Genomic DNA, 17880 nt, shown 5'->3' on the forward strand with positions numbered 1-17880 from the left:
CTTAAATCTAACTTAGTGAAATAGACAACATTTTTCAGTTGATCAAGTAAATCATCTATTCTGGGAAGAGGATACCTGTTTTTGATTGTTATCTTGTTTAAGGCCCTGAAGTCAACACACATTCTCCATGTCCCATCTTTCTTAGGAACCAAAATTATGGGTGAGCCACATGGAGATGAACTAGATCGTATAAAACCTTTTTCAATTAATTCTTGGATTTGTTTTTTTATTTCTTCATTCTCTATAACTGATAAGCGATACATTCCGATATTAGGAAGAGGAGCATCATACATTAATTGTATTTCATGTTGTATTTCTCTTTTAGGAGGACTATTTGTTGGTTCCTTAAAAAGATTTTGAAAATAATCTACCACTTTAACCAATCTATCTTTGAACTGAGATTCACAACTTGAAAAAGCATCTCGTCGATCCTTATTTTGTTCTTTTACAACCATAAGTACATATCTCTTACTTGAACTTATTAATCGCTTCATGTGATTAACTGAAACTAAATCCAAGTGCGATTTAAGTTTATGTGCCCTGACAATAAATTCAATCCCATCTTTCTTAAGATGATATTTATGCTCTTTCCTATAAACCACTACATCACGATCATAGAGATAAGGACTTCCTAGCACTACTCCACATATCTTTGCTGGAATCACATCTAAATCCACTTCATCAATGTAATTAGTTGTTATGGAAAATTTTAACCGACACTGTTTTGTGACATTAATCTGAGTCTTTTTATTTATACAACCTAGTGGGTATGGTCTTGAATGATTATGTGTCTCCCAACCCAATTTCTTAACTAAATCTTCAGATATTAATTTTTCCTGTGATCCACTATCAAATAATGTATCTATCTTTGTTTGCTTAGAAGTTATCCTTATGTGAAATAGTTCAACCCTTTTATCCTCATTTAGATGATTTCGGTTTGAAGAAGGTGCATAAGTGCTAGAACTTGAACCAGTATCAGAAGTTTTACCTGTTGAAACCATTGCAGTTATTTTACCTTCATCACTTGAGTCAGAGCCCAAATCTTGTTGGATTGCTACATTGGCCTTCTTTTCACCTTTCTTCTTCTGGAACTTCTTTGGTCTGAGTTCTGGGTGAAGTTTCCAACATTTGGACTCATCATGTCTGATCCTCTAGCAATGGGTACAAGTAGGTCTTTCACCTTCCTTCTGAGTTATCACTGATCTCTTTCCCTTTAGATTTCCCTTCCTCTTGTTGTCTTTGGAATCCTTGATTTCCAATTGTCTGGATGGTTTCTGTGAAAACTTGAATGGTCTGCCACCTGATTCAATATGTATGGCTTGAACACACACTTCATCAAAGTCATTAGGATTAAACATCAATAATGTATGCTGCAAATATGAATGTAAACTACCAATGTATTTTAATAAAGTTTCATTTGTATCCAATGAAATAATAAGTGCTAATGCGTTCTTTCTGGACTCCTAAGTAAACTCTTGAACACTCTGCCCTTTAGCTTGCCTCAAATGCTGCCAATCAATAACAACTTGTTGCATGTATCCTAAAGGATAGAATTGTTTCCTAAGAGCTTTTAAAAACTTAGACCATGAAGAGATGACTTTACCTTTCCGCTTTACATCTATTTGAGTTTTACTTTCCCACCAGATTAAAGTTGTTCCCCCCATTCTAAGTGTCGCTAACTGAATTTTCATTTTATCATTAGAAATGTTTTGAATATGACAATGCACTTCTAACTACTTAATCTAGTTATCTAGCTTTTCAGGATTCATTTCGCCATCATAAATAGTTAATTCAAATTTTACATCAAGTTTCAAAAGAGAGGTTTTCTTAGGTTTCTTTTCTATTTCATATTCTGAACTAGAAGAAGAAGAAGTAGAAGGTGATTATGGAGATAATGGAGGTGAAGGAGGTTTATCAGCCTTTCCTTTACCTTTGTCCTTCTTCGATTTCTTTGAAGAAGAAGCTGCATCTCTCACTTTCTTATCTTCGTATAGTTCTCCTAACATCTGTTGCATGCTCAAGAATTCTTGTTGAAATTGTTCCTCGCTCATCTTAGTTTCAGGATTTTCACCTATATCAGATCCTGTCATGATCGATTTATGAGAAACTCTTCGCTTTCTAATCTCTGGATCAATCTCCTTGAGGATTCCTTCTCCACGTTGTGACTTTGACCTAGTTAACATTCACTAGCAAAATTCTACAAACGCAACCTGCTTTGATACCAAATTATATGATCTGAAATGATCATATGTTAAACTAAACTAGAATTTATTAATGCCAACAGTGAATTGAATGTTAACTTAAACTACTTTAACCGTGCTAACTATTTGAAAGGAAAGACTTTATGACAGATGAGAAACATAAGCAAGATGTAAACAGAAGTGAAAATCAGCCAAACCATAACAATACTAGACAACAAGATTGATTATGAAGTTCGTCCTTGATGGACTACGTCTCCAGGTTTTCTTTCAAGATGGGCGACTACTTTATTAGGATTGAACCTGAGGAGGTCGATTACACAACAAATTAACATGTGCTCGTGCCCGTTGCGGTCTTCTCCCCTCGCGGTTAGAGCCCTATGGGGTTATTTATAATTTTTTTTGCAATGTAATGTTGTTACATGGTCTGAGAGGTTAGGTTTTATGGTTTTAAACTTAGGTTTATGCATTTTGTTTCACCATACGGTTGTAGACTAGGTGTTTAGGCTTAGGTTTAGTACAATTGTTTGAATACAAGTCTTTTAGACTTTGTACATCAATATAAAAAAAAACCTTTTACAATAAATTGTCACAATGTGACATTAACCCAAAGAGCACATTACTGAACCAAACATCACTGACGACGACTGAACGCTGCCCATGAACTGCATGCTGACGATGAACTAAACTTGTGCAATTGATCTAACAAGATCCTCCTAGATCAAAGACACAACTCCAAAGGTAGATTACACAAGTATAAGCGTTTGAGCCTTACTTTCTATTGTAGATTAGATAGTTCCTCTAATGAGATACAAATTCTCGATTCCTCATCAAGAGGACGTACAAGTTTACATGCTTATTCAAGGATCTTATAGGTCCGACCTGGAACAGTGAATCTTAGAACGTACACCAATGTGTATTAGTATGTATAAACTCTCAAGCCTGTCTCATCATTCATAGACCAAGCATTTTCAACATCAACCGGACATTTATGTAACACTCAACATATGTCATAGTCTATAATTTCTAAGCTCTACAACAGAATTAACAATACTATATATTCATGTAACCATAGACATATAAAGCAACTTCAAGCTTAGATGCACAATGCTTTCAGGCATTCATTCATGGATCATACAAAAGCATATATCAAATTTTTTGTGGGGTTAATTAAACAACTTTAGACAAACTTTGTATCAACATTTATGAGAGTAAACCACTTTTAATGATTAAATCTTGACATGTAACTATAATACTCCTATATATATAATTTATATTATACAAAACATAACGCAAACCAAATGAAAAGCCTAAAATAACTCTAAATTAATATGATTCAATATTGACTTGTAACTATAATACTCTTATATATATAAGTTATATTATACCAAACATAACACAAATCAAATGAAAAGCCTAAGATAACTCTAAATTAATTACATTTTTAAGTTGAACTAAGAATAATTGCACTACCCCAACATAAAACCATCATTTCATGTTTTCTTATCATAAAAAGAAATTGTTTGTAACACAATGACTAGATCTTGAATCTATCTTTGTGCATGCTACTCAAGTAGTAAAATAGTTTTCTTTCTATTATTGACAATTTCTTTTTGCAATGATCAAGATCTATCATGATCAAAGTTTCCTTATTAAAGAGATAATGTTTTAAAGGTTTATTCAAATCTTAAGATAGAATCTCAAAAAATGGATTAAAGTTTTAAATTGATCAAAGTTGGATTTCTCTTTTAAACAAAAATCAAACAAATCCAAAAAATAATCATATAAAAAATTATGGAACTAAACCACTTTTAACAATTGAATCTTAATCTTTCAACTATAATACTTTTTTATATGACCAAAGTTTCTTTATTAAAGGGATAATGTTTTAAAGGTTTATCTAAATCTCAAGATAGAATCTCAAAAAATGGATTAGAGTTTTAAATTGATAAAAGTTTGATTTCTCTTTTATACAAAAATCAAACAACTCCAAAAAATCATCATATCAAAAAGTATGGAACTAAACCAGTTTGATCAAAATCTTAATCTTTCAACTATAATACTCTTTTATATATTAGTTTGTATTATATAAAACACAACACAAATTATATAACAAGGAGAACAATAATATACACAATATCAATTAAAATGTGGTATATTTTATAGTTGTGTAAATATTATGTACATTGTTGTTTAATCACTAAAATATGATCAAAGTTCACAAAAATAATAAGTACTAGGCCACAGAGCATTAAATGTTCTACATGTTTAGGTGTGCCAATAATACACACCCAAATATACAGAGCATTTAATATTTTAGGACCGAGTACTTACAACCTGATATCTATTATACAATCTTGCAACAAGATATCTATTATATAATTTTTAATCAATTTTTTTTTTTGGGGTCAAAAATCATTGAACATAACTATAAATGCAGTGCATCTCTTGCATTTTAATTATTCTATTTCCAAATTATTTACATAATTTTTTTTGGTTTTTAAAATAATTTTAAGTCTTACTCAAATAAAAAAATACTTTGACAAAAAAATGGAACAAAATCCAACCTAAATTAAGTATATAATTTATTTTTGCTTTTTAAATAATTTTAAGTCATACTCCAATAAAATGAAAGCAACCCTTCGATTTGATAAAAGCAACCCTTCGATTTGATAAGGGCAAATTGAGAGAAAACTAATCCTCTGATTTCCTCTAAATTTCACTGTCATGATGGAAGTTCATGATGAAAGAGTGGCGATGGCAAGGCTTTATGTAGTGAAAAATTATTTGAGTAAAGCATTGGATTCCAGCCTTAAGGAGAGGTATACATCAGTGTGAAGGGAGTGAGGGGAGCTCATTGGGGCTCATTGTTGAAGAATAGACAAGTGCGTGCCTTTCAAGGAAAGGAAGGTGGGGAGACGAGCGGAGCAGAGCAGAGCGCAAGGAGCGGCGGTAGCCGAGGCGGCGGCGGCCATTGGGATATGCTCCTCCACCGGTCCACCACCGCCATGAACAAAAGGACCCTACACTCTTTTAACTTTACTGTTGACCTTTGAAATAACATCGTAATTATTATTATTATTAAAATAAAATTAAGATGGCAGAAGCACAAACACTTAGAGAGCACAGTCACGTGGGCCAACAGAAAATCGGACGTGGCAAGCAGAAGGGTCCGTAGGAGTGAACATTACAGTGTGTGTCTCCGTCATCTTGTCGTCACGTCACGTGCATCATCCACGTGTCGCATTCTTTCTATCTCTTTTTTATTTTTAAACGCTGCCACCGCCGCCCCTCCCGCTGATCTCACTTTTCATTAACACGCTCTCCACCCTCCCCCACACCCTTTTCATTAAGTCAAGTCAACACGCCATTGCCAACGTAATGTGATTCCAACAACCCTACATCATGCCTTGCCTAGCCATAACAAGTTGATAACCCCATGGAACGCACCACAAGCCCTTTATATAATGGTGCTTTAATCAAAATGCATTAATGGCGTTAATGTTGAAGAATTAATGTGTGTATTGTTAATTTTAAGGTTTGAATTTAGGGGTGGTTAATGTATGTACTTTCTCAAGGATTGAGTAATGATTAAAAATGTGTATATCCTATTTTTTTTTTTCAAAGTTATAGATTTGAATTTAAAGGGGTTAACAGATTGAGTAGTGAAATTAATAATAATAATAATAATAATAAATAAATTATTTAAAATAAAGAGTTTTTTAATATAAATTTTAAGTAAGTCTAGAAGTTAAATTTTATAATTTTAAAAAATAAATTTAAAAAATTTCATATATAAATTTTAACTTTTCAAATAAATTATGAAACTAAATTTTATAATATTAAAAACAAATTATTAATATTAATTAAGAAGTAGTTTTTCTTAAACATAATATAATATAATATAATGGAAAATAAAATTGATGTAAAATTTTAATGTTATGTTTGGTTGATTATGATTTTGTAATCCTTATGATGTGACAAGACATGTTAGTGCAGAGTAATAGCATAGTTATATGTTAATGTATATATTTTTTAATGATTTTGATATAAAAAAAAAGAATAATATTTTATGTATAAGAATAAAATTTAAATTTTATTGAGAGTAAATAGACTCTAAAATTATAATATATTAAAAGCGTTAATTTATTATTGTGAAGAGATGTAGTTATAATTTTATTTCAATTATCTTGATATTTTATTTTTTTATTTTTTATGATTTTGATATAGAAAGAAAGGATAATCTTTGTATGTATAAGAATAAAATTTAAATGTTATTGAGAGTAAATAATATATTAAAAGAGTTAATTTATTATTGTGAAGATATGTATTCATAACTTTACTTCAATTATTCTATCTTTAACTTAATAAACAATTTAATTACAAGTTTATGATTTATATCAACAAATAATTGTATAATAAGTTTATGTTTTAGTTAGTTTTTGAAATTGAAATTGAAAGTATTAATTAGTGTTTGAAATTCAGTGAACAACTTTCTTGTGGGGTTAATTTTCACTTTGAAGTAAATGGCAAATGGCCCAACTCATAAATATTACAAGTTTGGTTAGGATATAGACTATCATTTGTCTTTATAAGAAGATAGGTAATTTAGTCAAAGGTGATCAAGACAAATAATTCATTGGCATGAAAACATAGTTTAATAATACATACTTATGGTACCTTTTCCAATAAAGTAATTTACTTAATTATAAAATTTTTGCTTGTGATTACACAATTTAGCAAAACACACTTTAGAACCTAGTGTTAAAAGAGATTGTAACCCTTGTTCTATTTTTTTATTATCATATAACACTTATTCATTAACATATATTAATCCAATATGATATTTTATATAAAATTAAAAATAAAATGATATTAAATTTAATGGTGGTAGCTAATAATTATTTACAAAATTTTATATACATTAAATCAATCATATTAATTACTAAAAACAAAAATTTGAATATCCGTTTTTTTTTTTAATTATTTGTTAACACGATTTTTCAATATTTTTCTTTATTATTCTTATTATTCTTATAAATCTATAATATCAAGATTAAACTCAGTATAAATATACAAATATAAATATATTTTAACTCACACCTTTCATAATATATATCCATTAAAAATACCATTTTTTCCATAATAAGTATGAGACTAAATATTAAATACTTTCTTTCCCTTATAAGTATCTAACTCTTCACCTAATTGTATAAAGTATTAAACCTTTACCTAATTAAACTTTTACCTAATTGTAGGTTTTACCTAATTGTAGCAAATATCTATGGAACAAAATAGAGTAATCCAACTCTTATCTTATAAAGTGTAATTATTCAATATCAACCAAATCAATTATTTATTTAAATTTTACTCCAAACCAAATGCTATATACTCTAAATAATATCAAAAATATTTAACCACCTATCTTGTCCAATCAAATCAATTTATATGAACCCAATTTTACTCTAAACCAAATCCTATATGCTCTAAATAATATCAAAAATATTTGGCCACCTATCTTGTTCAATCAAATCAATTTATATGAGCCACTCCATGACAAATTGTGAAAGCACCTTTGATTTTATATCTGATGGGATCTAAATTCATATTAGGGATACATACCCATTTGATTTAGGTTCTAGAAACTTAACAATTTTATACTTTAGTTAATTATAAATATTTTATTAAAAAATATAATATTTTAATATATATTTTTTAAAATAATATTTTAAATTATTTTAAAAAAATATTTTATTTCAAAATGAAAAATAAATTATATTTAAAAAATATATTTAAAAATTTTGAATTTTAAAATTTATTGGTTAAAATTTATATTTATAAAATATATTTAATAAATAAAAAATTATATAATTTATATATTAAAATATATTTTAAAATTAAAAATAAAATAAAATATATATTTAAAATAAATATATAATATAAAAATGAAAAATTTAAATAATTAAAAAATAATTTAATATCATATATCAAATATATTATATTACAATTTTTTCCCTATAATATTCCTAACATAATAGGTAAAATGATAAAAGTAATTATTTTTTCCAGTGTGTTTTGAATCAATAATAATATTGGAATAATAACATTTTGTAAATAATAAAATAAATTAAAAATAATGGTGTATTATGAGATAACGATTTTCTGAAATTAATTATATAAAATATTTAATATTGAAATTATTTACTATGATATATTTTATTAGTGTTATTTATTGATGATAATTTTTTGAAAAGTTTGGATAATTTCCTTATCATTTATTATGTTAGAGAATGTTTATAAATAAATAAATAGAATTAAAGTTAATGAAATAAATCACATAACATCAATTAATGATATTATTGATATTAGTGTTGTTTTTCCTTTCTTTAAATATAAAAATATTAACTTCTAAATAAATTTATTTAATAAAAAACATTAACTAAAAACATGCAACCAACTAAAAATTCTAAAATTTGTAGTTTTTGAAGACTTAGTATGAGATCCCATCATCAAATTCACAAATGCCAAAACAATCAAAATCATTCACATGGTATCCTCATAATGGTTGGCAGTTCAATCTCTACATTGATATTTGAGTTATTAATTAATTTTGATTAAATTAAATTTATTTTATAATAATTTAGTTTCATAGATCCACTCTCCTAAGTGACCCACACTTATAATGTATAATGTTAAGTTTGTTCTCTAATGCTACTGCAATCAAACTATTTCACATGGATAACTCACCATCATTATTTTACAATATAATTTGTAAAGTGAATAAAATTTTAAACAAAACATTTAATTATAAAATAATATTTTGACAACTAAGATAAATAAGTCAATACTGATTATCCTTAACTCCATTTAAAATATGCCCATATGAACTTTCATCAGAGTTCTTGCTAGAGTTCTCTAGCAAGTATTAGCGAAATTTCCCAAAAAAAAAAAATAATATATTTATTTTTATATAAATGCTTAGAACCATTATTTAAAGTAACCAGCTAAGACACATGGCAACAAAGGCGTAAACGTAAACTTTAGAATATGTACCAGCAATCATATATATATAAATTAAAATTCACTTTGGGAACTTGTTAGTGTCGTTGTATTTTATAGATGTTTTTTAATTACTCTCATCTAACATGTTATTCAAAGAGTTTTAGGGAGGCTTTGGATGGTTTAAGGACTTTAGAAAGAAGAGTATGTAGTTTAACCAATGTTAAAATTGGATATGCATAAGTTTTTAACTATTTTATTTTGAACATGGTTTAGGGTATGTGAAAGTTAATGTATATAAATTTTATTTAATTGAATATGAAGATTTTTTTGTTAGAATTTTAAAGTTATTAATATTATTATATGATGTTTATGTTTTTTATGAATATATTTGTATTTTTTATCATTATATTTTTATTATGAATATATAAATGAAGGATATTTATTTGTATGTTATTTTCCAATTATGTATAAGTATTTAAGGCAACTACTTATAAGCACTTTGTGAGATTTTATATGAGCACAAAATTACAAATTTTAAATTTCTCTGAGCACAAAATTACAAATTTTAAAATTCAAAAATAATAAAATAATAAAACCAAAAAATATTGGTGTTTTCAATGCCAAAAGTAAGGAAAAGTAAAGTTGCACTCAAAGCATTATCACCACTCAACCAATTGAATTAGCTCTCAAAACTATAATAAAAATTAATATTAACATATGTATAATTAATTACAAATTGAAACACTCATATTTTATGTAAAATTAAATAGTTAAAAAATATTAAAAAAAACACTATTTTTTAATAAATATTCATATAAAAAAATAATATATTATATTGATTTATATAAATATACAAAATATAGAAATCACAATTTTAATATTATTTAAATTTCACTATGTTTATAATTAACTAGGTTTATAATAAGAGTATCTATAAAGTCCTCTTACTAGTGTCAAGCACATGGATGCCATAAAACTTGTTGATTTAGTTCCAGCTAATCAACTCAATGATACATAGATTTCAGTGTGTTGGTCTTAAAAATATTAAAAGGTATTGATATCTGTGTGTAGCACATGGATGTCATAATACTTGTTTATTTAATTACATGGTCCCTTGGAATGTTGTTAATAATTTAACGTGTGAACTTAAATTAAAAAATCAGAAGGTGAATTATAGTTGAAATGCGTTTTTGAAATTAAATTAAAAAATCGCAAAGTGAAGTTTAAAATAATGAAGTTTGAATGATTGGAATTTGTATGGTTTTGAGCATCTAGATATTTTGCAAACCAAAAAATAATATAGGATAAAATTATAACCAAATGATTGGTTACATAAAATGAAATTGCAAATCAATATTTACGTAGACATATAATTGGTTTTCAAATGGAGAGATGGCTAGAATAATCAATAAAACTGGCTAGAATAATCAATAAAACTTAAGACATATCATCATATGTGGGGTTTCACATGTATATATAACTGTGAGATATATATTAATTTGAAGTAATAGTTTTCATTATTTTTAATAAAACTAAAAGGTATATTAGTATGTATTTCTTGTTTTTTTGGGATAATGATTAAATATTATAAATTTTAATTTAAAATATAAAGAAAGATATTATTTAAAATTTATGAAAATATTTAAAAAAATTTATTTTATTTTATATTAATTATATATATATAAAGTTTAATAAGGAGTTTTTGGAATTATAAGTTTGAACTATGTAATATACAAATTTTAATGTTTAAATTTTTTTAAAGTGTGTGAATTTATTTATTCATTTAATAAAACATTTTAAATAATAAAAATTACAATTTAAACAAAAGACAAAGAAATTGGTAGACATGGTACATACAAAACTATTCTTATTCATCACAACAAAACCAAATTACAAGCTATATAAATAGTGGTCATAAGATCCAACAGTTTCTAAACAGGAAAATATCGTTGAAAAAATAGACTTTAACCACTAACAAACAAAATCGCATTATTCCAAGTAAATGATATCACTAGATTTCAATCAAACAAAACATAATTGTTAGAGTGCACCTTTTCCATTTTCCATTTTCAAAAGTAGAAAAATTGCATTTTATTACAATTTTACTAAATATTTTTATGATTAATAAAAAATAATTATTAAAACCTCCCAAACTTAAAATAGTCAAACAAAGACGGTTGAAATTATATTGATGGCAGGTTTAAGGAATATACCAGAACGGAGAGGAGAAATAACTTTAGTTATTAAAACGTCCAAAATTTAAAATAGTCAAACAAAGACTGTTGAAATTATATTGATGGCAGATTTAAGGAATATACCAGAACAGAGAAGAGAAATAAGTTACCTCGTTTTTTACTCTAAGACATTCTTCATATCTGCAATTGAAATAAAGATGCCCCCTAATTTAACTGCTCTATATTTTTAGAGAGTTTCTCAATATATTTTCCAGTTAAATTTGATTGAAATCCAACAAAAGCGTTATGGAAATTAGAAATTCAAATGGATCTTTTTGCCCATTCTAACCAAAAAAAATATTTTATGACCAAAAAAACTCCAAAAGCCTGTTTTTTTTTAATAAATTAGAATAAAAAACTATAATTATTATGATCGTAATTTAAAAATACTGTGAATACATTATCTCATCCTACTTCTCTGATAAATTACAATAAATAAATAAATAAATATATGAGATGTGCTCTGGGGAACTGAAGCAGTGGGCTCTGGGTGCCTGCCCTAAAGCTCCGCCAGAAATAAAGAAAGGGGCTGACAAAGAGGTCGAGCTAAAAACAAAACGGCGCTGAGGAGAGCCCGGTTCAGGCGGGACAATCAGACGTACTTGGCAGTCGGGCAGCCGGCGAGGCATGGGAGATCTGAGAAGGGCAGGGCAGGGCAGGGCAGCAGGGGCGTTGGGGTGAGTCGGCCCCAAGTTCCAACTTCTGAACCTAACAATTAAGCCAGAAAGCAAACGGGGGAGGGGAAAGGCGAGGAAAGGAAAAGAGGAGGAGGAAAGCCAATGGGTGGTTTTAAATGAGAGTTGCAGGTTGTGGCAGCGGAGGTCGAGGCCAAAGGTGTCCTGCGCCAAACGCTTGGCACTCCTCGTCGATTTTGGAGGGACAGACGGACGATCACGTCCCTGCCAAAGGACTGTTCTTTTCGCTTCTTCTTGGGTAGGGTGTTTGACTCCTCCAAGAATATGACGCGGGACCCATCCCTCGTACTTTGCTTCCCTTTTTCTCGAGATTCGGGCCCCCTCCACGAGGCACCCCACTGACCCCGAACGAACCGAACCACCCGAACCTCTTGTTTATTCTTCTTCTCAGCTAAACACACTTTTTTACGCCATACATCCTTAACTGCACTGCGCACGTATGTTTTCCCCTCCATTCGTACGGTTCTCGAGGCTTTTACCAACGACACCGCCTCCACTTAGGGTCTCGCCCACCCACACACAGACAAATTTGCTGATATTGTTATTATTATCATGGGATCCTCCTTTAAATACTCACAGCCAGAGCCAGAGCCCACTTTTCCATAAGTTTTAGGAATGGTAATTGGGTTCCCGTCTTACTGGTGTGATTTGAGGTTGATTTAGATGGTTATTATTTTAACTTATTTTAAGTAAATCACGGCACTTCTATTATGTGATATGAGGTTAATTCAGATAGCTATCATTTTAACTCCCAAGTGAATCAAACCATCACATAATACTTCATTTTCACTACCAAAAACTCACTTTTCATACCAAAAAAACTCACTTTCCATACCAAATTTTTGTACAGTTGTGAATGGGATCATTGGAGTGGATCTTAATCTCAGTTGTTATTATAGTTTTTGGATACTTCTGCCTGTGAAGTACATTGCATATTAAATTTGTCAAAAAAATCAAATGTCACCTCCCATCATATCGACGCGACATCCTCGAGTCAATCATGCGCATCGTCTTATCCTATGGAATCAGAGAATGATTTATGGATTCTTTTGATTTTTGTTGGGTGAGCACGGCTTATTGCATGCAAGGTTTCCCAAGGCCTTGCTGCCAAAATGATTCATCATTTCAAACTCTGTGTTTTTGTACCGCAATTCAATAAATTCAAGTACAGCCTGTTTAGGTTTCTCACCTCCATTATTACAGTTTCTTAAGCCTTGCTTACATAAGAAAGTTTTATGTTTTTTATTGTACTTTGGATAAAACACATTTGGAATTGGAACTCCCATCTCCTTCCTCTTCTTTTAAATGCTTCTCTCGCCCTTCACGTCCTTGATACGGTAATGATTAGAGGCTCAAAATTCCTGTAAATGTACACATTTTATTTGTCTGGAATGGAATCGAAATGAAATGAAGCAAACTTGTTTTGTTCACCTGAAATCTATTTTATTACTGGTTATATATCTTTTCAGGATCAACCTTTTTGTTTTTTTTTAAAGACATCATGCCTTCATGGTTGCTTGATATTTGTAACTCCCTGTCTGTCTCTACCAGATCCGAGACCAAAGCTCACAGATTTCAACGACGATAAGGGCAAATATCTGGTCAAAACTTTCATGGCTTTCTCTCAAATTTGAGCTGTAACGTTCATAAACCTAAAAGCCTGTGAAAAAAGCATCGCAAATATTTTATGAATCTAATTTGGGGACTGCGATTTGTCGAGGTTAAATAGGGTGGGCGCGGTTAAATGTACTGCAAACATCGTATTAACATGAAGTGTATCGTCAAAATTATTTTTACTACTATTTTAGAAGTTAGGCGTTTTTCTTTACTTTTTTCTTTATCTTTTTAATTTTAATTTTTTTTATTCTTGTATTTTGATCGATCCATGATCATCAGTGTATAAATTATTGAGAAACATAATAAAGGTTTGAGAAACTCAACAAGGTTTTTTCTCAACTATTGGACACCTCATTTTATTGAATTATAAATATAATAGAATCTATTAAGAAACTTAATAAAGTTTTGAGAAATTCAAGAAGGTTTTTTCTCAACTCTTGGACACCTCATTCTATTGAATTATAAATACAATAGGATCTATTAAAAAACTCAAGAAGGTTTTTCCTCTCAACTCTTAGAAGGTTTTCAATATGATCTATTAATTTCTAAATAGATTCACTATTTTGAAAAAAAATTATTCTTGAAACTTTAGAATTTTAGTTACATAATTTTTGTAAATGTTTTAAGTAAAAAAAATTATTCCTGAAACTTTAGAATTTTAGTTAAATAATTTTTGTAAATGTTTTAAGTTTAATTTTTTTTAATTGTGTTTTTAAATTCATAAATAAATTTAACCTTCTAAATAACCTCTACACATTTGAAATTTGCAAATTATAGAACTAAAATTTATAATTCCAACAAATCTTTATTAGATTTAGAGCAAAATTAGCTCTATAACATGTCAAATATATATATATATATATAAAATTGAAACTACTTGTTAAAAAAAATTAATAGATTTATTATTATGTAAAGCACTTAATATAATCTAATATTTAAAAATAAAAAATTTGATGAATATTATTCCATAAATATAATATTTGCAAAATCTTAAAACAAAAAAAAATATTTAAAAAACCTTAAAAACTATATATGTATATATATTATATAATAACTTTTTGTATCTATAAATGGATTAGCACTTTCAAAAACCCATAAAACATTTAGATTGTACAAATCATATAACTCAAATTTATAATATTAAAAAATATTTACAAAATAATAACTTTTAAGAAAAAAAAATCATCTTGAAAATATACTAAAGCTTTATATTATATATAAATTCATCTTTAAAATTTTAATTTTTTAATTAAAAGCATAAAATTTATATTATATATACTAAAATTAATAACTTATATTAAAGTGTAATATAAATATTAAAATCTATTATTCCATTTTATTCTGTAAAATATTATAAATCAATATATTGAAACCACCTAAAATATCTGAGCATATTTATTAATGATCTCTGAAAAAATAAAAAAGATTAACCTTTTTCCTTAAATAAGTACCTAAACTTCTTAAAACATAAAGTATGGATACATCTAAACTTCTTAAAACATAAAGTATGGATACATCTACAGATACAATAATATTTGAAGTATGGATAAATCTACAGATACAATAAAATTTGGAAATTAAAAATAGATTTAAATTGATATAACAATAGTTAATTTACAAAATTTAAGTAAAAAAAAAGTTGCGATTGTGATATAAGATTTTGTAAATATTAGTGACTGTGATATAAGATTATGCAAATTTTAACATTATAAATGAGTTTTTCAATACAATAAATTGAAAGTTGAATATTTTGTCATAAAAAGACTGGAATTTATTACCAGATTAGCTAAAAGTTGGCACCCACTTATCTAAAACTCCGCTTCCCTCCAATGCAGAGGGATGCTGCATTGAAGCCGACAACAAAACGATGGCCTGTGCAGGCAGAACCAGGTTTTGACTTGCCGATAACCCCGATTACCCAAGGCAGACAGTTACAGAATGGAAAGCATGCGTGCCTATGATTAACCGAGGTTAACTCGCTGCCTAAGCTGTTAGAAATTTAAAAGGATAAGTAGAGAGAGAGAGACAGTCACCAGGTGGGGACCTGCTCACCGTCCCACTGTCCCACTTGCCCATGCGCACGCTGCCCTATTAGACTTAAACTTAACCAAACCTTAACCCCACCACATTCATCCTTAACTTCACTCATCACCTGTATCTATCCATCGTCCTCGTCCTGGAGTTTGGCCTGACATTTCATTTCACAACAACATATATTTGACCTGGCCCAGAGCCCCAGCCCAGCCCAGATCAAATCTATGCAGATGCTTGATTAGCCTTCTCACGTCCTCCCCACAATCTTCTTTCATCCAAAACTTTCTTGCTGCTTCAGATGAAGCCAGGCACATAGATTCAACATCTTATCTGTGATTTGTTATGGTTCTTCATCTGACAGTGACAAATAACAATATATTTTTTGGTTGGTTTCTACTGTGTGTGTTGATTCAGAAGCCACAGGGATAGAGAAGGGGAGGGGATTTTTAGAATTGTGAAAGGTACAGAATAGGCGGCATATTGGAGTCCAGAAGAAGAAAGGGAAGTGATGATGGCTGAGATGGAGATGGAATGTGCAGGCAGCTGAATGTGAAGAAAAAGGAAGAGTTGAGCTGAGTTGAGTGGTGGTGGACGGGGGATGTGTCAATGGTGGGGATGGATCCAGGAGCACCATCAGGTCATGCTCATTCCCTGCCACCTCCCTTCCAGACAAGAGACGTCTTGCACGGTTCAGAGGATCACGATCACAACAACGGTCTCGGGAGGGGGCAGAAGCGCGAACGGGATCACAACGGGAAGTCAGGGTTGTCACCGGAGGCAGGCGATGAAGGCGACCCGGGCGGCATGAGAAAACCGAGAGGGAGGCCACCGGGATCCAAGAACAAGCCGAAGCCTCCGATTATCATAACCAGGGACAGCGGCAACGCTCTGAGAGCACACGTGATGGAGATCGCCAACGGGTGCGATGTTGGCGAGAGCGTTGCCACTTTCGCGCGGCGGAGGCAACGGGGAGTCTGCATTCTCAGCGGCACCGGTATGGTGACCAACGTCACGCTCCGGCAACCGGCTGCACCAGGTGCAATTGTGACCCTCCATGGGCGTTTCGAAATTCTATCCCTCTCCGGTTCATTTCTGCCGCCTCCTGCACCGCCGGGAGCAACCGGGTTGACCATCTATTTGGCCGGAGGTCAAGGCCAAGTGGTGGGGGGCAGCGTGGTCGGAGCTCTGGTGGCGTCGGGTCCCGTGGTCATCATGGCCGCTTCCTTCATGAACGCCACTTACGAGCGGCTCCCCCTCGATGACGAAGAAGCGCCGCCGCTGCAGATTCAGCAACCCGGCGGAATGATGTCTCCCATCGCCGGCCACCAGCAGCAGCAGCAGCAGCAACAGATGACCGATCCTTCCAGTATGCCCCCCATGTACAACGTGCCGCCCAATTTACTAAACTGCCAGATACCGTCTGATGCATACGCGGCCTGGGCGCCGGGTCGACCACCCCCTTATTGACCTTCATCGCCATGAATTTTGTAGCACCCAGAAAACGGAGCCCAGCAGTGACCACCCAAACGAAAATTCTACAAGGTCAGCACAGCACTAATATAATTATGTATACAAATCATTCCTAACAGAGATGTTATGGTTTGCTTACTCTCTATTTTTTCTTTTTTAGGTTTCCACAGAATGGGCTGCTTCACAAACTAGGTTTTAAGCTTTTAGTTTTATCCACCACCATCATCACATCAATAGCTGCATAGTCTGCAGATTTTTTTGTTTTGTTTAAGAGAAGTTCATGCTTCGTAGACAAAAAAATATTTCCATGGCTTCATTTAGTGTGCAAAATTTCGATTGCAATTAAATGGCGCTCCACGCTCTCTTATGACTGCAAATTCTATCATGGCTTCTCGCTTCGTTTAATGCGCTAGTACTGTATCAGCTTGTTTATTAATTTGAATTTTGCTGTCCGATTTAAGTACCATGTCGCAAATTCAATCTGGATTGCTTATCTTGTTTTACATGACAGTAAACCCTAGCTATGGTGATGAAATAGAAGTGAGTTTAGTACTTGGATATCACACCAAACCTAGAATACTTGTATTGGCTTCTGTGACTGGATTTGCAAACATAACACTGCATAAGGTA

At 30.7% G+C, this 17880-nt stretch overlaps 1 pseudogene; it reads left to right on the forward strand.

The window, feature by feature from the left end:
• Nucleotides 1-15919: 15919 nt before the first annotated feature.
• On the forward strand, nucleotides 15920-17627 carry LOC149218390 (AT-hook motif nuclear-localized protein 16 pseudogene; annotated as a pseudogene).
• Nucleotides 17628-17880: the final 253 nt, after the last annotated feature.

Source organism: Pinus tabuliformis, chromosome Q (assembly GCF_031772625.1).
Source record: "Pinus tabuliformis cultivar Carrire ecotype Pingquan chromosome Q, CPIR1, whole genome shotgun sequence".
Classification (NCBI taxonomy): domain Eukaryota; kingdom Viridiplantae; phylum Streptophyta; class Pinopsida; order Pinales; family Pinaceae; genus Pinus; species Pinus tabuliformis.